General features: G+C 41.7%; 1 protein-coding gene across 1 annotated transcript in view; it reads left to right on the forward strand.

Annotated features, from left to right (window-relative positions):
• Positions 1 to 24,741, forward strand: part of LOC147662702 (uncharacterized) — a gene marked incomplete at its 3' end in the record, with an annotated part of 546,487 nt that overhangs the window by 422,389 nt on the left and 99,357 nt on the right. The window lies entirely within an intron of this gene.

Raw genomic sequence — 24,741 nt, forward strand, 5'->3', positions numbered from 1 at the left:
CTGTTGCCTGCCTCATATGTAGTGTGCAAAATTCAACCACATCCCCACTTTCCTGACATACTTCAGCTAACTGACGCTGGGTGCATTTTATCAAAAATCTGTCAGCTCTACTGAGCAGTCATCTATCACAACACTGCTGCTACTTGATAATCTTCTATTAGAAAGGCTGTGCATGAGTATTGGACAATGTTGTAGTTAAGTGATGCGGAGTTCCATGTCAGGACACGCGTCTAGGAGAAACCTGAGACAAATGGTTCCCCCGTGAGCATTTGTCTCAGGTTTCTCCTAGACGCGTGTCCTGACATGGAACTCCGCATCACTTAACGCTGCCTGACTGTTCATTAAAATATCGGCATTTGACCAGCCTTTAGTTCCTGGACATAGCTATACTACAGAATTTACCAATCCAGGTTTTTACAGCGTGAGGAATTGTCCAATCAAAAATCTTATATTGAAATTGCCCAATACTCATGATTGGAATTTGAATACAAGCCTCCTGTTTTCAAGACATCGAATGGAAAATGTACATCCATCTAGGATAGGAAACCCAAAATATTGAAGAGAAACCTGGACAATAAGATTTTTTGGATTCATATGGACTGAGCCCATTTGGAGTGGGAATAACGACCACTACACCCCGAGAAGGGGTCAACAAAGAGATCCCTGTGTTGCCCCGTCCAATATGTCCTGAAGAAGACTCGCATGGCCCAGGCATAATCAACCGTAAGGCCGCAAGACGAGTCGATATGTCGACACTCACCAAAAATCTGGACCACTAACTACATCTCCCTCTGTGATATAGTGCAGACATTTCTCACATCCTATGTCTCAGAATAACATTAGGGATTTTACGTGGACTAATTGAAGTGGCCAGGACATACTGTTCCAGCTTTCATTGGCTGGTGTTTTTGAAATTATTGAAATTATCTTTTATAATCTTGTGTGATTTCCTTTCTTTTCACCTTATCACCTTCACGTTCTTTTGACACCCCTTGCTATACTGCACGCTCTAATACGGGGCAATGTGTATAAACTGTGAATTCGTTTTCAAATCTTTAATATGACAATAGATTAAAAATATTGCATATATATTTGGAGTTTGTTGCTGTTGCCTATTCTTTTGTGTTCATCATTAATTGAGCAGGGCTGTGTAAATAATTTATGCCTTTCAATTGAATAAGTTTTGATTCATTGCTTGTCTAGAAATATATAGGTCTTGGACCGTTGTTTGTTTATATCAATATCACAATATGGGCAGAAACATGCCTTTGCCACGGAAAGGCATCCAGAGTCTGCTTGAGGCCCCCATGGACTCAGGGGAGGGAGGTGCTATGGTACCCCCCTGCCTTTCAATGGACGTGGGGCCTGTCACGTTGTGCATTGAAATGCACAACATGCATTTTAGCATTGCGCGAGCGGTGCTGAATGCACCGCCCACCGCGAAGTTCAAAATATGGGATGCGCCCGCCAGTATGGCGCACACATCCTAATCGGATGTACGGGACCGCCGCACACTTAGCGGGCGGTCCCAGTTCCCACTGGTATGGCTGGCGGACTAAGTCCACCCGCCATACTAATGTGCCCCTAGTCGTAAGTTGGCGAAACAAGGAGAAATGCATTATTTCTCCTAGTTTTTGCTTTTTCTATGTGTGCTGCCTTGTGCAGCACACATGGAAAAAGCTGAATGCCATGGTTTGGTTTATGTAGAGGAAGGTGCCCCTTCCTGTACATGAACAAACCTTTTTTTTAAATGACATTTTGTAACTTTCATGTGTGCTGCATGAACCAGTACATATGAAAGTTACAAAATTGCATTTTAGGATTGTTTATGTGCAGGAAGGGGCACCTTCCTACACATAACAAATCCTCTCCTGCACACAGACACCCTTCCACTCTGGTGCAAGAGTGTCTGCGTTGGCGCTAAGTTGTTAAACTTAGCGCCATTGCAAGGGGAAACTCAAGGCTGCACCACATTCTTGTAAATATGGTGCCTCCTTGCGTTTCCAAAGTGGTGGCACTTCGTTAAGCTCAAGAGGCTAATGACACACTCCGCAACTTCATTGTACATCATATCCCCCTTTATTTTCACAGATGTATTATCTATTAAAATATCTCCTGGCATTAGACTGGGCCAAAATAAAATATTCACTTTCTGGCATAGGTGTCAGATGGCACTACACAATTCCAGCCACCGAGCTGCTCTGGAATCACCAGAATGATGTTGTTTCTATATAAGTGCCACCTTGAACCACTGAAATCAGGGCTTGCTCTAGAGGGAATGTGAATAGCAGAAATGTAATTGGCAAAAGAAAACCATTCTCAGAGAATAAAAGAGGACAGGTGAGTATGAATCTGAATGAGGCTAGATGTCTCCAGTCTTATAAACTCTCACCTTGGTTACTGCAACTGTACTGCAACTCTCTGTACCTTGTGAGCCCGAAATATGTGATCAACAGGCTGCAAGTGGTACAAAAGGATGTCGCTAGAATTCTTCAAAAACTACAGAAGCATCAATCAGCCAGACCAACTCTCGTAGCCCTACACTGGCTTTTAGTTCCAAAACATAATTCACTTCAAGGCTCTCTGTATCTCACATAAGCCAACCCTGGAAAAGGTCCACGTATCATTCGATCCCTGCTTACCCCCTACGCTCTAGGAAGGGCCCTTTGCCCTAGCAACCAGGGACTTCTGGTGGTGCCCAAGATCAAAAGAGCAAGAGTGGAGACCACTCTTTTGTTTTCCTCACCTCCAGGCTCTGGAATGTTCTTCCGGCTTCACTTAAAAGTCAGCCATTCAAAGCCTGTTTCAGGAAAATGCTAAAAAGCCCACTTTTTAGGTCTCGCAGAGTCAGCGTGAATGCGCTGCTCGGAGAGACATTTAGTACGCTTCTGGAAGTGCTAACAAAGCGGCAACCAGCTTACCAGAACGCGCACAAGCACCACTTTTTTTTTGCGTTTCGCGTCTAATTCTTGTTTCTTGTGAAAAGGCTGTCATTCACTGTGAAGTCCCTCATCATCACTAGTGCTTTTCACCATCCATGTTCATCCTCTATTTGTGCTTATAGCTCTTTGTTACGCTGATGATACTCGGATCATTATCGGACTTATGTAGCCCTGAAACCGGCATCTAGTTTGAAGGCGAATCTGACCTTTATACAACAGTGATCGTAAGACGAACTCCTGGTATCCTTTGGAGCCCCAGCTCAGCTACAAAAGCCAAGGTGCTAGGGTCACTTTTGTTCAAGATTCCTTCTCAGCAGTACATATTAATACTTATCTGCATACTGTTTGACTCACCTTAAGGAACATGCTCCATTTTATGCCATCTGACAAGCATTCCAACTTCATGTCTGCCATCGTTTTCTCTCGGCTAAACTACTGTAACCGCATCCTGTCATTTGCTTAGCAAACTGCAATGAATCCAGACCCAAGCCCTGCAGCTACTTGTAATGTGTAAAAAGCATACTTTACTATCCCTATTACTAAAACTGAAAAATTAGGATACAAGCCAGGTTCCTACTATATTGGGGAGTGCCGACTGCTCAAATGTGCATTAGTGCAGGCCATTACGGCCAAGGATGTAGGGCTAATCCGAACCATTAGGTTGGCTTATTACAGTGTTAGACTAAAACCAAAAGGGCATGGGAATCCCAAAGGTGACATGACCTTGTTTATTTTATTTGCCCAGGTTGCTTCTTTTATTTGCCCCTTCTCTCGCTGTAAATAGCAGACCTGTATTGCACAACTCACTACAGCCATATGCTGCTTTTCTGTAATTATGGCACTATGTACGTGTGTAAAGAGTAAGTGCCATAAACTTGCTGCTCCTTATTGGTGAAGTTGCCATTTGCTGAGGCAGAATGCCATGATGACTGGGGTGCTGGCACGCTATCTGAATCCAAAGGGGACTTATTCTCCGTCACTCGATCGGCATGTGAACTTACCTCCTTTGCAGTCACAGAGCCCACAAAGGGCGTGGCTCCTTTTACTGGTGAGGACTTTGCACTCTTCATAGGACTTGTGTTGGGAAAGCTCATTATCCAAGAAACTCACAATCAGTACCCTCAGAAACTCACAATCAGTACCCCCAGAAACTCACAATCAGTACCCCAGGGCGAGGTCAAAGAAACACACCAACACACCCTGCCCTCACTACTTTGTAATGCTTTGTTGCAGTTCATCGCAATAAATGAAAAGAAAAGCCAGGTTTCTGGAGTATTGGGGCCAATTGGAAGAAATGTCGACGTTTCGACCCTTCGCGTGCCAAGATGAATAAGGTCGCAGCGGGTCTTTCTCAAGACAGATGTAACAAGCACGACAGTCCTGGAATTCAAGAACATTTCTTCCAATTGGCCCCAATACTCCAGAAACCCAATAGAACTGACAAAGCAACAAATGGGATTCTGTAAATTTGTATTAATGGATGGCCTCTTTTGAAAGTTGAACTTGTATATATGTGTATATACTGTCTATACTGGAAATCATCTTTGTACATATTGTATGTGTCACATGAGCACTATTCACTATTGTCACACGTTGCACTTTTTTACTATGATATTGACAGTTACTAATGAATTATTTTGAACGCATCTTGAAAAAATATAAAGATACAAATAGTTCCATACAGGCTTTTCTTTTCATTTATTGCAAGAACCTGTTGTGAATTCCTGTCAGAGGGAGGTGGTAATATTAAACACGGATAGAATCTACAAATTAGTTGTTTCGCTACCCGACAGAACCAATTTTTCTTTTAATTATAATATACCCAGGTTCTGAGGGACACAGGGTAAACCCCAGTTTTTTCATGAAATTGTATCTGTCTATCTAGCCATCTATCTATTATGTCTGTCTATATTTTCTTTCGATCATTCTCATTGTCTTTCTCTGTATTTCTCTTCTGCTCTTACCCTCTTTCTGTTTCTTTGGTTTTTGTCCATGTCCATCCGTCCCAGCTGGTCTCCTAGACTCGCTCAGCGACTGCTTATGTAACAAGCATTAGCAAAGGACAATCAGTCCCCCCCAATGATGGCTATTAGCTTTAGCTATGTTTTGTAGCCCTGTTATGCAGAAATGTGAATGCTTTGCAGTGTGGCTAAAACTCATTTAAACAAGCGTTGGCATAGCCAATAGGTCTCGCTTTTGGAACCTTATAACTGTTTAGCCATGCAACAGTTGATGTTGTTGCACCAAGGATATTGTGCTGCATAACTAACTACTTATAAGGTCCCAAAAGCGAGACCTATTGGCTACACCAATGCTTGCTTAAACGTGGCTTTAGGAAATGTTTCATCTCAGTTTCGTGGAGAGGTTGTTGCGCATCAAACGCTGGAAGCCCGGTTGGGTAGCCATGCACTATACAATTACAACTGAATTGAATTGAACATTCCTGGGCAAAGAAAGAGTACAGGCTGAGGTTTCTGCATCCACCTAAGCATAACTTTTCCTACTTTTTGCCATTCACCAACATTTCCAGTACACGCCAAGCCTCATATTTTTACACTTCTTCTCTGGGGGTGTGGTACAGAAAGTGTTTTGGCTGTGCTTTCCAAAACTTACCCGAACCACAAAGCTTTTTTAGTACGCAACAAGCTAAAAACAAAAAAGGGTATATTGGCGCTGAGAGTTGTTCACTGGCCATCTGTTTGCAGCCAAAGCGGAAAACATGCTCTTCCAAAGTGCTAAATCTTGGCCCTAAACGGCAGGAGGGGTTCAGGTTGCTCGGCCGATTAACTTGAAATTATCAATAGTACAATAGGTTGTTCATGCCATATGAGGGGACGGGAATCTTTGAAGACTTAGCTTAGTAATCAGTGCCGAAAAGGTAGAGGATTCCTAACAAGGCTCTTCATGTGGCATGAAGAACTCAGAATTTGGCAACTGTCATTTTGAAGGTCCGATAGAACACTATAGTTTGCTTCCAGTGGCTGGAGAAGGTCATTACTCGCAGAGTTAACACCTGATCTGTTTGAAGGTTGTAACTGTAGGTGATCAATAATGCCATTTAGCCCCAACGATGGTAACCACTGTGGTGAGCTCCTTGTTGTCGCCATCACCACAGTTCAGTACCAGTGGGCCATGGTATTGATTGCTATGATCTATTTGTACATGTATGTCCAGGACTAACACTTGACCCTAATAGGTTAGATTGTTTGTGCCTTGCTGAAACCTGATGGAGATATCTAAGCGCCGTAAATGACGATAATGCAGGCTGATGGAGAGGGGCCACCAAGAGGGGATCAGGTCACTGCCTGCCTCACCATTCCACGCCCACTGTTCCTCCAGCCTTTAAACCACTGTACATAGTGGAAGACCTTGATAATTATAAAAGAGAGTGCTAACACCGGTCAAGGACAGAGATTAAGCAGAAGCTCCCTCATCATGGGAACACAAAGGGAGCATAAGAGCTGCTTCTGCATCGCCACCGCACAATAGGGAAGCTCTGAACACACTTGACGGTGAGTAATTACTAAGCAGCATGAGTCACTGTCAGTATTATGAACTTTCCATTGAGGGAAGGCCATTGAATATTTGATGGAACGGGTGAGGAGTCTGAGTCAACACATGGGGGCTGGAATGCCGCAGAAAACACAGTTTCAACCACAATGGACCGCAGGAAGGCGTAGGTAGGTTGTGTCTCACCTGATAACCAGGCCTTGCTCTCGGGAAACAGGGAGAGAGGTACATTGAGGCAACTGAAGGAAGGCAAGGTTTCATAGCATTTCCACTGATTTCAGCGCCCTTTTCACGGAATTCTATCCATGATGCTACGCAGGAGTCTCCGTACCCTTTCAAACCTGTTTTGGAATTTGCAGATAACTATCATGCCATATAACATTCTTTTGACTTGAAGTATTTTTTATTTATTTATCCACAATCCCTGGATTAAGTGAATAGTAATATCAAGAGAATAACAAATACAAATACTTAACCATCAAAATTAGTGCACAAGTCAATTAAGCACTTTAGGGATAATTTAAGAGAAGACATACATATGAAATCATTGTTGTGCACATAATACATGTTGAGGTCAGACATATAAGAGTGGAGATCAATTTTTGAGAAAATAGTGGATCCTGGGCTGTTTGAAACAACAAATGCATTAATAGATGGACTTAGGGGGAGTAGTGTACAAAGGGTTGAGAGGAGTAGATTCCAGCGTCGGCTGCTCCACAATGGCAGAGGAGCGTTGCCCCTCTGGCTCAGAGCCAGCTGCTGAAAAAGAAAATAATATGTTATCATTGCTTTATTTTTCAGCTGCTGGCTGAGCCAGCATGTGTAAGAAGGGGCGGTCCATGGTAGGACAGAGGAATGAAGCGCTATGCGCACTTCAATAGCATCACAACTGAGCAAGGATATCAGGGCACTTCAAAACATCACATAAAGTTTGAGGCCTCGGATATTTGGTGCCTACAATTTAAAATACATTGACTTGGTGGAAACTACCTGTTATCCCAGTGATCTCATAAATCCAACAGGCGAGACAGCTAAAACAATACAATTTTCTAATGACATTTTCCACACAGTAATTCGTTCTGTAAATATTTTTGCTGAGAACATCTTCAGCTACCATAAAGGCTATGATGTTTAAAACACATATCCCGTCAATGACCTCCTTAAACATATCTGACAGGATCGCCGGTTGAGTTGTGAATTATTCCTCCTGCAATCCATGACAATCGTTGAACAATCCATTGGGATTGGTCTGTTGAGAGTTCTGGCCTGAACAAACAAATTATTGTCACCTGGTGCAAATAAGTTAGGACCAGAAATTGAAAAAACGTATTTCTCTTTACGAAGTTATGTCAGTTTCTAAGACACGGTATCTATTCAATAAAAAAGGCTGTTTGTACTTATTCTATCAGTCTAGTTTACTCTTTTTATAAAAATGTATATAATTGCTTAATTAGGCTATACTGGGAGGAACATGCCTTGCCAGAGCTTCAGTGATCAGTGTCCAGCAAACTGGTAGTTTGTTGACAAACCTATGAATTATGCTAATAGAGAACTGTTAACAAGTCAACCGTAAACCAGTGCATAGATCTTAGAATGGACCTTAAGCCTAAAAATACCCAAAGCCTTTTTTGAATTACTTACCAACCAATTAAGCTGCACACCTAAGGGGAACGTTAATAATTAGATCCCCAACTCAGAAGACAAGATGTGCGGGATCACTGTGAGATCTTTTCTTGGAGTCCCAGAGCCATCAGGGGTCTGGGCCAAACTGCAAGACATTAGGTTGTTTACTATTAGTTTCTTTAATCCACAATACTAATGCACTGCAACTGGATGACCAAGTACTCCCCTTTGAGACTTGACTCACACAGGGTAGCGCTATCCAGCAGCCAAGACTTACTCAAGAGGTTGGTGTGCGATTAGATTTCAGAGTACAGATTACATATTACTAGCAGTTAATAAGGTCAACATTCTCTCAGCCGTTTACTTTAAAAAGAAAAGAACTTTAATCACACATAAGAGTAATATAACACCGTTAGACCTGGCATCTTTTTTGGCATGTTTCCACTGTCTTTTTGCCTTCTGACCTCCTGTTTTTGATAGTATGCTTGACTTCATTTTTGCTGGTTTAGTGTCTCTGTGCACTTTTTCCCTTGTTAAAATTAAAGTGCTCCTACTGTACACTGTGTTATGGTTGGTTTTCCATGATTAGGATATTTGATTTACAAGTAAGTCCCTAGTGCAGTGCACTATGTGTTCCCAGGGTGTGTTAATCAAATACTATTAGTGGGATTACAGCACTGGTTGTGCCACCCACACAAGTATCCTTTCAAACGTGTCGCAGCTTTTACTGCCATGTCAACCTGGCACCCACTTGCCATTCCTAACCGTCCCTTTTCTTACATGTAAGGCACCCCTCAGGTTATGTCCAAGGTAATCCAATGAGCAGGGTGCAGTGTATGTGAAAGGTAGGACATGTACTGATGTGTTTTACACGTCCTGATAAGAAAATACTTGTATTTTGTTGTTCACTATTGAAAGGCTGTCTCTTCCATAGGCTATAATGGGAGCTGCCTTGTAACATCTTACAAATGTAACTTTCCATTGGGACAAGATAGTGTAATTGAGTTTCGGCTTCCGGAACTTACATTTAAAAATACATCTTTTAGTGCAGATAATTTTTATATTATTTGCTTGAAAATGCCACTTTTAGAAAGTAACAAGCAGCACACAGTGTCCACACCACAATTACTCAATATTTATTTTGAAGGGTAAGAAACCAATTTATTGTTGCTTCGCTAGATCACATTACTTTGTGTTCATTATTTTATACCTTTTTCAAGTTTTCAAAAAATTCATAGCAGAAAAAGACAATGAATTCAAATATTTACAAGGCTAATTAAACTTTCTACAAACATTAAAAGACAAACATTATTTACAAATTAGAAAACATTTTGACATCAAGCATTTACAACAACATTACAAAAAAAATTATAATGGTTTCATCACAAACAACAATTATTACAAAAGACAAATGAGAGAAACTAGAGTTGGGAGGAAAAATATAAGCAACTCAATGACTTATGAGTTTTTTTAATACTGGACCAGCCGGTCCTAGTGTTTTTTACAATGATGGTTTTTAACTCCCAAACAACACTGCCGACGCGTTTCTAGACCAGGCGTAACGTCACTGGTCTGTCATCAGGGCTGTATGCATCTTGTATCAAATCTGTTCAGAGGAGGACTTTGAGAGGGGTCTTTTGAAGGTCCTTTTGATAAATATCGTGGCCAGACAGGGATGCCTTATTCTTTAAGAACTGCCGAATTACGGCGGGATCAATTTTGGCGGCGTAACCATCGAGGTTGAATCTTCCTTCGTTTTCTTATTTTCAAGGAAAAAGGAGTATCACTATCACCATCCTGCTGCTTTAGCCACTGCTCAATACTGATGGGGTCTTCTTTCTGGAGAATACGTATTGAGTAATTGTGGTGTGGGCACTGTGTGCTGCTTGTTACTAATATAGGGTCTAGCCCCCACCACGTAAAGGACCTAACCCCTGTTGTTCACAACTTTTAGAAAGTGGGCATTTTCTTGCTTAACCATCCTATGTGCCTCTGTCTGTTTGAGTATTCAACGTCTGGGTTAAGAGTGACAGGAGCTGGGATTGTGCATTCACACTAGACAGGCAAAAGGGGGAGGTTGAGGTGTGTCCTGCCTTTCCTGGGTACTCATAGTCAGGCTGAATAGACCTGATTGCATTTAGAGTAGTGAGTGGAATTGTCACTTGCACGTGAATGGGCAGTTGTTTCCTCTCACCAAGCTGCCCCCCCCCCCCCCCCCCCCCCTCCGGGAGTGAACTTGACCTGAGCCAGGCAGAACTGGTTTATGTATGCCAGAGGACCTTTGTGGTGCAAAATTCAAAGGGAAATGTGGTATAAATATTGGGGCCCTGATCCCAGAACTTTAATACTTTTTGGGACTAAGAAACTGGAAAGAAAAGAGCTATATAAGCTATGAGGAGAGACTACCAATTTGCTGTGTGTTTTGCTGTGTTGGCCTGCAGTGGCTGCTTTTGTTTTGGGCAGTGAAATGACTGGATTGGACTTTTCACAACTTCTTTTTCTGAGTATCTCCAAGTGCTTGAGGTAGAAATTGTCCCTTGTTCAAGAATGCTCAGGAACAGCAAAGACTTGTCCTCCCTCTGGGTCCCTGTATCTGGAACTGCGTATTTCAGATGCCACAGAGGAAAAAGGCAACCCGATGCAGTCAACAACGCCGCTGCCGGCTCCGTGACCAGAAGGCACCACTGAGGTCACCAATGCACTTCGCACTGCAACCCTGGTCTCACCAACTATGCCATCCGGCTCCGCCACCGAGCTGCTGCTTGCACCACGACCTGTGGGCACCTCACTCTGCACCACCTCCCTTCACACTTCCACCCTGTCCTCACCAACGACAATGCTTCAAGCTGACATCAACGTCACTGCCTGCACTGGAGTTTGGGGGCACCACTCGTAGGTTTCACAACACATTGCCCCCCTACCCAACCTGCAGTCTTGGTCCACCGATGCCAGCACCATGGCCTGTGAGCTCTGAACCCTGCATTGACCCATCTCGCACCGCAGCCTTGGGTCTACTGACGAAAGCGCTTCAACAACAAAGGTGCCACTGCTTGCACCGTGACCTGTCAGCACTCCCCCACTTCGCACGACAGCCCTGGTATCACCGACGCAAGTGCACGACTGTCACCGAGCCGCTGACTTCACCGTGATCTGAGGGCACTGCACGCTGTACCGCTCCACTTCACACTGCTGCCTCGACACCTGCAGACGCTGGCACTCCTGACTTTAACCTCATGGAGTTCAACCTGCAGATCTTGTGGCTTCAAGGTATCGACCACTCCTGCACCGAACTCCGGAACTGACGCCTTATTTAAAGTCTATTTTTGCATTATTCGTACCTTGGTAACTGTATGTTGGATCTTGGTAGTTTTGGTCTTGTTTTACACAGACAGATACTCGCTATTTTTCCACAACAGGGGTGGTGCCCTTTTGTAGTGTTTTTACTTTATTACTGTACGTTTTGTGCATATGCTTTACACATTGCCTCTGAGATAAACCTGACTGCTCATGCTAAGCTACCAAGGGGGTGAGCAGGGGATATTTTAGAAGTGTAACTCCCTTATCCTGATGAGGAGAAGGGTCCCTACTTGGACAGGGTAACAACCTGCCAACTAGAGAGCTCAATTTCTAACAAATACACATAGAATTAAGATATGTACCAAAAACCATAGGAACCTAGGACCTTCTGTACCAGATAACCATCACCGCACATTTTTCTAGCTTGTAAGTACTAAAATTCAATTTAAAATATTGGGCCTGATGGCTAGTTCTTTGAAAAAGGGTTTGTGGTGCCAGATGTGGTACTACTTGAACCAAAATAACAGGGTTACTTTTGGGGAAATGGATAAACATTTAAATACAGGCCTTCTCTTTTAAGACTAAAGTGATGGTTCTGGGGTTTCAGGTGCAGTGATTTGCCTTACATATTAAAAATAAAAGACAGCACTTCAGGAGCCATAATGTCTAACAGGTTGAACGCAAAAATAAACAGTATGCAAGAGAAACAATGCACAATAATTGTTGTTTCAATGGACCAGAAACCAGAACTTCCACCCAAAATCCTGTTGGAGCATACAATGCTAATACCCATGCGTTTTACACATACTTACATATTTTTTAACAATATGGGTCATTGGAAACGTGAGCATGTGAATGAAGCTGTTGCTGCAGATGAAAGCAACTAATGCTCAGAAGGCAGGATCGTCTCATAAGAAAGAATGTGAGAAGTTCTTAAAGACTGAAAACAAGAACATAAATAAGAGCTGACTTCACTAATTTCATTCATTTGCGCTTTTGTGTACTAATCCTCAAAACGAGGCTGCGCTTAATACAGAGTGTAGAAAATGCGCAGTTGTATAGCACTGAATGCTAAGGCTTCTAGGCCTTAGAAATACGTGAAACATTGTAGACATATTCAAGGAATGTGCAATGAAGGTTAATATAAAAAGGATATTGCAATATTGTATTGTATTGTAAGTGCGTTTATATAGCGCGAACTACCCCTGACGAGGAGTTGAATCGCTTTTTATATATATATATATATATATATATATATATATATATATATATATATATATATATATATATATATATATATATATATATATATATATATATATAGTCATGAAACATATCACTATGTGTTAAGGTATACAGAAGCATTGATTTTTTCATAATAAAGTACTGACGATGAGACACAGAAATAAATGATACTGCTTTCTCAGTCCCCCCTCTTTTATGGGGAGGCAAACCCCTTAACAATAATTCAGGGCCATGCAGCCGTATGATCTAGGCTTTTACATCCTCACTATCACTATCATCATCCTAAAGTGCAGCAAGTGGATAGTTATAAACAAAAGGCAGTGCGTAGGATGATGCACGTTATTAATTTTATTAAAACATATAGAGAAACCACATTTAGAAAGACAGCAATATCTATATGCTCCATCCGCTATTTATGAATATCCTTGATAGCTAAGGTCAGATGCCACTTTTATAGAAATCTAATTTATTCTGTACTTCATATAGTTTCCTTACATTACCCTTAATGTGGTCTATATAGTAATGAATTCTGTGTGAGGTGGGATCAAGAGATCTGGGTTAAATCCATAGTTGTTTTGCTCATTACGCCACAGGAAGATATGTGCAGCATTCGATCCCTACTATAGCAATGATGTTACCAAGAGGTAGTCAAAGGCCATTGTATTCTGTAGGAGCATGGAATCCTCAATAGTTGTTATTGGTGAAGTCCTCTGATAAGGCTAGTAAGAGAGGTGTCACATAGAGATAATAATTACTAGAGCATCATGGTCTCAAGGTCGGCATGTTTCAGCCGATTTTAGTTGCTTGTTACGGGAATATGGCCTCCAAAGGGCCAAAAATCTCTGTCTAATATAAAATACTAGTTGCTGATATTCAAGCATTCCATCCATCACTTATTTATATACTTCAGTGTGGCGCACTAAGTAGAATGGGTATACCTAGATGTGGGTCCCTTGCACATCGTGTTACGAGAACCAAGCTATACCTGACTGAGGAGCCCTGAAAAGGGCAAAAAGATTCCTGTATCTCTTGTGTTCTGCTTCAGGGAGGACCTGACTTAGCAGTCCAGGCTGGACTGTTCTGCTGGAGCTGGGTCAAGACTGATTTGCACATGGCTGGGTCAAAACTGAGGTGGCATGGTCTGCAAAATAATGATGGACTGGGAAAAAGCGTGAGGAATTTCCAGTGGTTGGGATTAATTTATGCATTGCATCTATCACTTTTTTCATTCTTTAATTGACAGGCCCAAATCAATTGAGCATGTCACTATTGTGAAGGAACACTTATAACATGCACACTCATATAGATATACGTTCTCTAGATAGACTATATCAGTTTTTTTTCCTGGTAGGGTAGGCACTGTATCCATACGCAGGGGCGGGAAGCTCCTAGGTGCAGCAAGCAGTTGCATCTCTTAATGCAAGTTTGACTACAGGGATGGCTATATCCTCCACTCCTATGGGGCCATAGGCGTCACTTCTCTTTTTATCCTTATCAGAGGACCTCGCCAATAAAGACATTATTGGGGTTTCCTATTAGGTAGTTTTATTTTAGTGGCCTCTACCACAGTGTCACATTTCCTTTGAACCACAAACACTTTGATTGTTTGGTTTGTGTCACTCACTAACCATCCCCTGTTTTGACATAGCAAGATGAGTGACACTGGGTTGTTAATAGCCTAGGAGGTTGTTGTACTTTTGGAGTTCTAGGAAAGAACATAGGGAGATCTCAGTCATGCTACAGCACTATTAACTTAATTTTGAGTTACATATTTAATTAGTTTACATATATACAAATTAACATTGATATTTAAGATTTCTTTTAAAAAACACTAAAAGTACAATATTTTTATTGATTTAATATCTATTAACATTAACAAAATGTTATGCATTTAATTATTTAAAATAATGTAATTCTTTTTTAAATACTCAATTACTAAATTAGAAAAAAGTATTAACATTAAATATTAATATCTATCTATCTATCTATCTATCTATCTATCTATCTATCTATCTATCTATCTATCTATCTATCTATCTATCTATCTATCTGTTTATTCACACAGAGATATACATATATATTTAAATAGAAACAAAACATAATTTCCTTTAGTGATGTATTTTATGTCCCTGCCTCCAATATTTCCTGTGGAAGTGTGTTGCAGTATCAGTGGTTGGCTATAGTATAGTGCTGGAGTTCCTATTGCTCCTTTTTGGCAATAGTAGCTTACACTCTTAAATGTTGCTCTACTCCTTGCTTAGGGAGTGGAGCCATGTAAGTCTACACTTTTGACTAACTTTAAACTCATGAAAGGTGAATAACCAAAAGTAGTGAAGTTACTATAGTGTGAAAGTGAAATTACATGTGTAACTCAGTCACAAAGTGCAGTTTAACTTTGTGAATAGCCCTGTGTAAGATGTAGATATCAGTGAGCAGTGCACTTAACCAGTGCCACCTGCTTTGGCAACCGCAACACACTGAGAAGATTTTGGACATATTGTCTATTTTTAGTAGGGGTTCCTGCTAATTTTAAGATCTCCAGTTACATCCAAAGGAGCCCAAAGTCATATGACATCCTTTGAGTATACACAGTCAAAATGTTCTCTTTGGATGGGATGGGGCACAAGCTCAGCCACTTGGGCGGACCTTACATTTGGTAAGCAACACGTTTCCACAACTTGATATACAGTACATACAGGTGTCCTGCAATCAGGATACCTTTATCATTTTTTAGACCGAATCCATCAACAAACTATGTTACCTCATAGTTAGGTATAGGAACATCAGTCAAATCAAATGGAGCTTGGTGACATGAGCAGTAGCAATGAAACATCCATGAGGCTTTCCCTCCTGTTGTGTGCGCATTAGAGGAGTCTCTTAGAGTTTGGCTTAGGGGAATGGTGATGTGACAAGCAGAAAACAATAGAATCTACTATTACTTTTCAGGACAGCTGGGCAGTAGAGATGTGCTATGTTGTTTGGTGCGGTAAATACAATATTTTTGCAGGCTTTAATAATATTTGCAGTAACAGCCATGGGCCGTAGACCGCTGGAGCCCAGCCGTGGCTGCAGAATTATAGGCTACAGGCTTTTTGTGATCCCTGTAATGATCATAATAGTTCTTTATCAGCTCCCCGAGGGGGACAGTACAAGGTAAAGGGATTAACATAACCAGGAAGGACAATGGTAGGCGCAGAAGTCAATGCTTGTTTATTTGAACAAATACATTCTTCGTTTCCCTTGACCATTTCAAGGGTTCAGGGGTGTGTTTTATGACTATGGGCCTTATTTAGATTTGGCAACTCTGGGCATTAGCTTGCCTCATCTTCACTAACGGCCCCACCAGACCGCCGGGGATGCCTGGTCTCACCCTGGAGATACCCATTAAGGGACCATCTCTCAGGGAAGCCAGGAAGGGTTTCGCAGACCCTCCGGGTAAGTAGTGCGCTATATAAATGCCTATACATACATATACATACATATACATACATACATACAGGAGGTAGATGTAGTACATCTTGTAGTGATCAAGAGTAACAGACACCAATACCAGATCAACAGCATATTGAAGAAAAGTAGAACCCTGAGGGAAGACCACAATGTCCAGATCTTTCTTTAATACTTAGGACAAGACTGACAGAAACTTCATAAATCTTTGAGGGAGTCTTTGTCATGAAAATTGAGACACTGATAAGATTGCAAAAAGGTACGTGCTCTCTACCTGTATAGGCATAGAAATGAACATGGAACAGAGGATTACCACATTAAACCACTAAGCATTTGCACCAATGCAGGAAAGAGTGCCAGTGAGTTTAGGAACCACAGGGAAACTTTGGATAACCACTAAGCCTGGTCGGAGTTCAGCGTGAAAGAAAACTCAGCAAGTTCTCAAAGTGGCAGAGTGCAGTGCAAACTCCCGTTCAGACTAATTTTCCTGCCGCTCGAGTAGAAATTCTACCCGAGCAGCAGCTTGGGCTCGCCAACTTACCGGCACCACTAATCTCAATCATTATTTCCTTTCTGCCCAGTTTGGTCTTTATACTTGCAACACATTTTGTAACTTCTTTCAGAACTGGATAGGGTTTTTGCTAATGCTTCAAAATTGCTTCTTGATACTCATTGGGTCAGAGGGTGTCCAGGGAACATGGACCATAATGCTGATCCTGGCCATGGGTTGTCTCTAAAAGGAAAAGGGTGTCTGGACTGGGCAAAAGGGGCAGACTCCCAGACATCAGCATCACTACAATGGAGTGAGGGAAAACATCTCCTAGCCAATCGGTACTCTGTTGGTCTTAGACTTTTCTCTAGCAATAGTGGGTATGCTCTCTCAGGGGTCTCTGAGCCCTGTGGTAACAGACTGCCTTCAAACTATAGATTGATACACAGTAGTGGAATCTGCATCCTGTTTAGTATTTTACATACTTCTATCAGGTACTTTGCTTTCAGTCAACATCATCACTTTTTTATGAGTTACCCTGTGGTCCAGTAGCCAATGGTCTAGCAGGCACTAATCTACCAGCTGCACCCCGGCCTTCTCAGCTGTCATGGAAAACGTATCCAGCAGAAGCTCCTCCCTGTTGTTCTCAATCTCTTTCTCCTATTCTTGTGGGTAAGTGATCTGAGTTAATACATTGGGGGGAGGTAGAGCAGTAAGAATACAAGCCCTAACTCTGTTCCTATGAAGACTGATTTGACACTCCATTTTCTTCTGGATATTTTTCAAACATGTACTTGACTTGAAATTCATACTTACATTTATGGGCCTCCTCAAGCCATTGAAAGAAGAATGACCATTGAACAGTCTTTTTTTGTTTTTGGATCCTTTTTTTGGGGAGTAAATTCCCTAATCTTTCTATATAAAATGTACCATGTTCAGGAGAGGACTTCTTTCTATCCTCATTAGGGAGTCCCACCCACTCCTTTAAATACTTACACATGCCTTTACCATAGTTGTGATACATATTATGGACAAGAGTCACTTTCGGCTGAAGTTCGCTATGTTTAGATTTTCTGGCCTCCATGATTTGTTTCCATCCTTCATGCACACATGAGTTACCAGGAAAGGGTCAGCCGGCCTTGTGCTCCCAGCTCATTCTGTGGAGAGAAGGTGGAAAGGAAATGGGAGACAGGGTAAGGGTTCCCTCAGTTATCTCTCTAATTGTCCTCATGGAGGGGGAAGAGGTATTGGGCACTCACACCCAAAGATCTCCTTGCGTTCAACTAACCTTTGGTTGGGCTCAATGATGGGCCAGAGAGGGATCCATGGCAGCTAGATCAGAGGGTCAGTTTCCCTCACACATTCATCATTCAAGGGGCTGTGCTTTGGGTTCTGGTGCTATTGCTTCTCTTTCCCATGTCCATACTATTTCTGGTTCACACATATACAGTTTCTGTTCTTTGGATTCCCTCCATTCCTACCTACCCAACCAGTCTATTATCCTGTTGTGTTCTACCCAGTCGACACTTGTTTGTGCACTTTTAACAGACAGCAGGCAAATGTAAAACAATACAGGCCATCCTAGCAAGCAAGTAAAATAGGGTAAGTGCAGTTAGATTTACCTAAATTTGGATCAACATGCTTATGCTGCCCATCCAAATCACTGTGTCTAGTGGTTGACTGCGCTACACCCCAGTCCACGTGGAGAAACGTCCCCCATACTTCTGGCACTTGGGGTCGTTGTGTGGAGTCCAGTCAATCACTCATCCATTCATGGAGCGTAGTTGGCTTCCACATTAAAAATATCTGTAAAACACTCCTGGAATCCTAAAAGTCTAACATGCACTTAATGCATAAATTGCCAGTATACATGCAAAACAATGCATGGCAGTTGTCGTTTCAATTGACCAAAATCTGGAGCATATAATGTTAAAAGCTTTATGTTTTCCTCACTCTTTTTACAGTTCTTCCTCAATACAAGTCAGAGGAAATGTGAGCACATGCATGAAACTGTTAATTATGATGAAACTAACTAATGAGCAGAAGGCAGGATCTTTTCATGAGAGAATATGAGAGGTCGGTATGAAGTCTATATCCTTGATGTGATAGCCTCATTTCCAGACTACATAGCATACTGCTGCTCCTGAACTGGAATGAACTGGCTTAGGTGAAATAGGTGTTGGCCCTTAGGAGGCCTTTTGGTAACGAAAGATAGATTTAGACCAGAAAGGGAATAGGCGTGGTTTCACCCTAGCAGAGGAATTGTGGATATTGGACTGGTGGACTACTCACCACTAAGACCAATGTTCATGGGAGTCAAGCTAGGGTTGTATATGTATGTGGTGGCTGCTATGTCTGGATTGGACCAAGGGCAGCCTTTCACAAATCATCCAGTGGGGCACACAGTTGTAAGTGGAGTTCAGTGGACTTCAGCACTTACTCGGTCAGCAGCCATATTACACCACATGCACCATACACTTACATGTATAGGCCAAACCCATGCATGTCTGAGCCACGACGAAGGCAACAGAATCCAGTTGTATGGGACTCAATAACTTTACATGGAAGGAACCAGTTGGAGTCACCCTCAAAATGGCAAAAGTCAAAAGGACTGTATCCCCAGACTATTGATAAATCTGTGACCACTGTCATCTCTCAGAACCTGGGCTGAGGGGATATTAGCCATCCATGTGTAAAGCGTTGCACTTTGCGTGCCCCTTCAACATCCGAATTCCATTCTGATCTTTCACAACTATAAACTGTACGTTTCCTGTGTGAGCATGCAAGATTACAAAACATGCCGAGGGAATATTGCACAGGTATGTCTAGAAAACATACTTGGCCAGGGTATCAGAGCCTCCCAAAGTCAAGCAAAGACTTAAGTCTGAAGAGCCGCATAACTTTCATAGCACACAATGCCACTTCTGGGAGTTGCTGATGCCTGTTAGATTAATCTTAAGTGATTGAAGCCAAGCTCATAAGGTGGAATAACTACTATAACTGAATGCAGGCAAATTATTGCCACACTTCTTATCCCCCAACCCTATTGTTTTCCAGTTCATCTTTGTCGACCACCATGGATTAGCATAGGAGTTTTCCACCATAAGCTCTGATGTAGTAGTCTGAGGAAAACATACCCCATCTAGAGATCCTTGAACACTGATGAGACCTAATTCTCTTTCTAGGACTAGTTTGTTTTCTAGGACTTGTCCTCCCTGAGCCACCACAGGAGTTTCAAACCTGTTACCTCTCATCTTCTTATACATTCCACCACTTCTAAACCCCATTCCATTTTCTCTAGACTATCTGCACTCGTCTTAATCATTCCAGTAGTTACTGAATCTGACGAACACCTTCATCCACCCCATGGTCAATTGTCCTCTGCACCCTCAATGGACAGGATGTGATTCTCTTGGGCCCTACTGACTTAGGGCCTAGGGCTCAGACAGACACATCCAACTGCGCCTAGAAACCCTAGGGTATTAGTTGCGCATTAAAAATTCCATAAATAAATATAGGAAATTACACAACATCCTTAGATTGCCACCTACTGATGGCACAGATTTACTGAAAAATTGTTAAAATTGACATTTCTTCAGTCTTTTTTGCCAGGAGCACTGAAAATCTTCACTACCTTCCTGGCCAAGGGTGTGGCTGAAGTTTTGTAGCACACATGTGCACTGGTGTGGGCGAGCAGGTAGACTCTATTCTGCAGTTAGACAGTGTGATGGTCAGCAAAAACAAATGGTAGGTGGAAGTGCCACTCCAATCCAGGGGACTCCCGATTGCTTTCTTCAATCTTTGCCAAACAAGACCTGACACGACCTGCCAACCTTCTGTTGAACTGTACCACCATCACCACAGTGTCTGCCCATGGAGTTCACATCCACTTGTTGGCCTTAAAACGTGGGGGTTGCACCTGCAAATGTCAATCTGAAAGCCCGAAAGACTCTGGAAAAAAGTATTCATGAGACTAAATGGAGCTTGCGCTTAAAAACCTTACCTCTAACTTCATACCTGCAGTCAGGAAAATCTGGGACAGATACTTAGGGACTCCCATTTAGAACAGGTATTTACAGAACATCACTTAAGTGGAAAATGAGGGGAAATGCAAGACTTTGTTTAAAATGTGTCCTTCACCATCTCAAATTAATTGCTTCCTAAATGGAAATACTCAAGTACTGTGAATGGAAACATTATGATATGCTTACCACGTGGCTGGATGATCTGGGAACACTGCCTAAATTATCGAAGGAAGTAAGAAACCTTGGAATGACCATGTACTCCAAGCTATCAATGAATGCCCAAGTGGACAAACTATGTATATGGCCTAGTGCGTGGAATCACTAGGACTCTGACATGCACTACAAACAAACAATATTTTACCTTTTGACCATTCAAATTTATTTATATCAATATCTTGAAACCAAAAGTTATATCACATTTCTATATTGTGCATTAATACATTTCTTCAAGCAAAAATCAATGCCGTAGTTCATAACAAATAATGTCAATTAGTAACAAAAACAACAGTGTATCATCAACCCATGTGAGAAAAAACGGAAAAAAACCCAATGCATTTCGGGGCATATCAAGTGGACAAACTAGCAAGATCAAGCTTTGTCACTACAAAAACTCTGCAAAGAATATTCCCCCATTTGGGAATTCCACACACGGTCCAGGCAACCATCTCCCTTGTTCTGTCCAAACTCGATTAGGCCAGTAGCCTCTACCACTGATCCCCTTTAACGACCATGTAAAGACTACAACGGATTCAGAACTCGGCTGCCACACTACTTTTACATATAAAACCACAAGACCACATTTCACTTGCCTTGAAAGCCCTGCATTGGTTACCGGTTGCCAGGAGATCCACATTTAAGCTGCTTTGTATCACCCACAAAGCGATACATGGAACAGGACTGCTCTTCATCAGGAATAAAATCACCAAACACATTAAATAATGGAACCTCCGCTCTAGAGTGGCTCATTGCATCAAAATCCTAAAGTCCAAGAAAAAAAACATGGGTGGCACTGTTGTATGGCATTTTAGATTCTGAATGAATTTTCCAGATTCATGCCCTTATATAGGTACAATCCACGTTGCCCTTATATAGGCATAGAAATCAAGCCCTTATTTAGGCATAGCCCATGCTACCCAAATACAGGCATGGCTACTTCCATCCGTTCATCAACGTAACAGCGATTTCTTGGAAAACCAGACTCGTAAGCAGAAGGGACTTCCCGTGGCTTGGATATTGATTTCTCCAAGAAACTCATTATTATGCATGAACAACTATTCCTTAGGGGTTCATCCATGACATGGCCGACTTTACATCAAAGCTGGCATTCCTAAACACCTTCAAGATATAAATATACCTTCACTTACTATAGCAAAGCACAGTGGTTCGGTGCAGTTCGACGACCTACTTGCCCGACGCAGCTCGCTACAGCAAGTGCCAAAGGAAGCCGACTCTCCAAGCTGACTCACTGTTCAGGAAGCTGCCCTCCTCTGCCGAGAATCCAGCTCCAGTCATTCTGACTCCCCTTGGGGGGTGTTGGGAAATCGAGTCCCGAGACAGAGATACCGGACCTCCTTCATTCCAAAGGTATGGAGCTGATTAGAACCTAGAGAAACCTTTGGCAATTCTTGGCAGAACTAAACTTATGCTAAACAATACTGACTTCTTCCCTCATACTAGACCTAGGTTAGGTACATTGGGGTAGGCGTATTTTAGAAGCACCAGTTGAGTATTTTAGCCTATGTTATTTATTTATGTATGTATTTTTATATGGCTTAGAAACCATACAATGCTATTATAGTATTATTTTATAATACTATTCTCGCTGTACGCATTATACTTTGCATTTTGCCAAACGATTCTAGCAGTTCACCTCTCTTGCATGAGAAAGAAGACTGTTCAGTAAACCTTTTATTGAAACGCTCGTCTCTCTATTTCTATGCACACTCTGTAGAAACTAAGCATGCACAATTGACTCAGTGAAATACTTATCTATTGTTTCCACGACTCTGAAGATATTTTCCAGTTTTAGGGAAACAAAGTTGTCATGTTTATGCGGTTGTCAGAAACTAATCCCTTCTTGTGTATTTGAGAAAGTTTCTAATTACCTCTGAGCTAGCTGCCACTCACAATTAAGTTTAGTATATTCGATAGAGACCTACTGACCTAAGTCCTACGACATATCTATATGATATATTATTCCAATGAGCACAGCTATTGGGAATATAGGAACTACACTACAGCACATCTTTCTCTGTTCAAGCAGCCAAACTATGGAACTCTTTACCCCAACATAAGCTCATTGATAACCACCTTATCTTCAGAAAACTACTCAAGAATTGGCTCTTCCACACATAACCACCATACGCAAACAGAAACATACAGCATATCCCTCTGTATATAAGTATTTATTTGTACTATAGATATGTACCTATATATGTGTATTGCGTTGTATAAACGTGTATAATAATAATGTTTTAAAAACTATATATATTTATTAGTTCTGCTTAACAAATGTACATATTACTGATAGTTACATTAATCTATGTTTTAACATGTATGTAATTGACTCAGTAAATGAGTAAATCTTTTATCAAAACTTTCTACAATTGCTTCACTATAAAATTACAAAAAATATAAATAAATGAAATTAATTTAAAGTACAACAACACTTGAATGCCGGAGTTTATTTAATGCCTCTTTACTCTACATGTACTACCTTCCTTTATTCATCTATATACCTTCCATGTACTTATGGATATATTAATTTATTGCTTTTCTTCTAATTCAGCATCTTCAATGCACTACCTTATTTCTCACTCTATGCTGCTCTCAATATATCCTCTAACTCAACTCTCTGACTCATCTCAAACCTCTTTCTACTACTCTTTCCGGAGTAGTGTGCTAATTGCCCAAAAAGCGCTTCAACGCCTCATCAGGGGCAGCAAGCATTATTTAAATGCAAACCTTTTTCCTTCTTCTACCCCTCCGTTATCCTTCTCAATCCAAATAACTGACTAACATATCCACCACTCAAATTACTTTCGTTTTTCACTATAATAATTCACCACTAATCCTTTATGGGTTCTGGAGTAGCGGGCTACTTACCGAAGAAGCGATTTGACACCTCGTCAGGGGTAGTAAGTGCTATATAAATGCAATTACAATACAATACAATACAATACTAGCTCAAAATCAAAGGAGCCAAAAACCACAATGCGCCGTATCTACAAGTTACAGTGCATTCCTGTCCTCCACGCACAAACAGTAGCCATACTCCAACGCAGGCACCTTTGCGTCATTTTGCAAGGGTACCTGCTCTAGGGGATGATTGTTTTTGTTTGACACATTCCCAGGTTTACAAAATGTAAATGTGGGAATGTGTCAGGTTCCATGGATGTTGCGTGGAAACACCCACCGCAACCCATGTGGAACACCCCAGGGGCCTCATTTACGAAAAGTGACGCATCGCTGCGTGAAAACAGCGATGCGTCACTTTTCACTGCGCACTCCTTGCGACATTCCTGATGCGTCATATTTAATGTATGACGCATCATGTCACAAGCAGTTACAGATACGTCAGTATTTCTGACGTATCTGTAAGCGCAAAAGTGACGCATTGCTGGAGTGTGTCACAAAAGTGACGCAACTCCAGCAATGCGTCCTCTCACATGGGGAAAGCCCCATGTGAAAGGGCTTGCGTCAGTCTTACGCCTGCTGTGAGGCAGATGCAAGATTTTGACGCAACAGCGTCCTAAAAGTGACGCAGTGAAATCTCATAGATTTCACTGCGTCACTATTACGAGGCTTTTTGCGGGGGAACGCCCCCTCTGCATACATTATACCTGACGCAGGTATAATGTGGCGCAGGGTTTTAAAAAGTGACGCATCTACCTAGATGCGTCACTTTTTAAATATGGCGCAACGAGGCGCATTTTTTACACCGCTGGTGCGTCACAAAAAGTGACGCACCGGCGGCGCAAAACTGGCGCAAGGCCTTTATAAATAAGGCCCCTTGTGTTTACAACAGAGTATTCAAATGGTGTGATGTGGTTTGGCTTGTTCTGGTTGATATGATAGTAATGTTACGCGCCACAAAGCATTTTTAACACAGCAGGTAGCGTCCATTTCGGCATCACTGATTGTCTCTCTCTATCGATGCAAT

Source organism: Lissotriton vulgaris, unplaced genomic scaffold (genome assembly GCF_964263255.1).
Source record: "Lissotriton vulgaris unplaced genomic scaffold, aLisVul1.2 SCAFFOLD_1131, whole genome shotgun sequence".
Lineage (NCBI taxonomy): Eukaryota > Metazoa > Chordata > Amphibia > Caudata > Salamandridae > Lissotriton > Lissotriton vulgaris.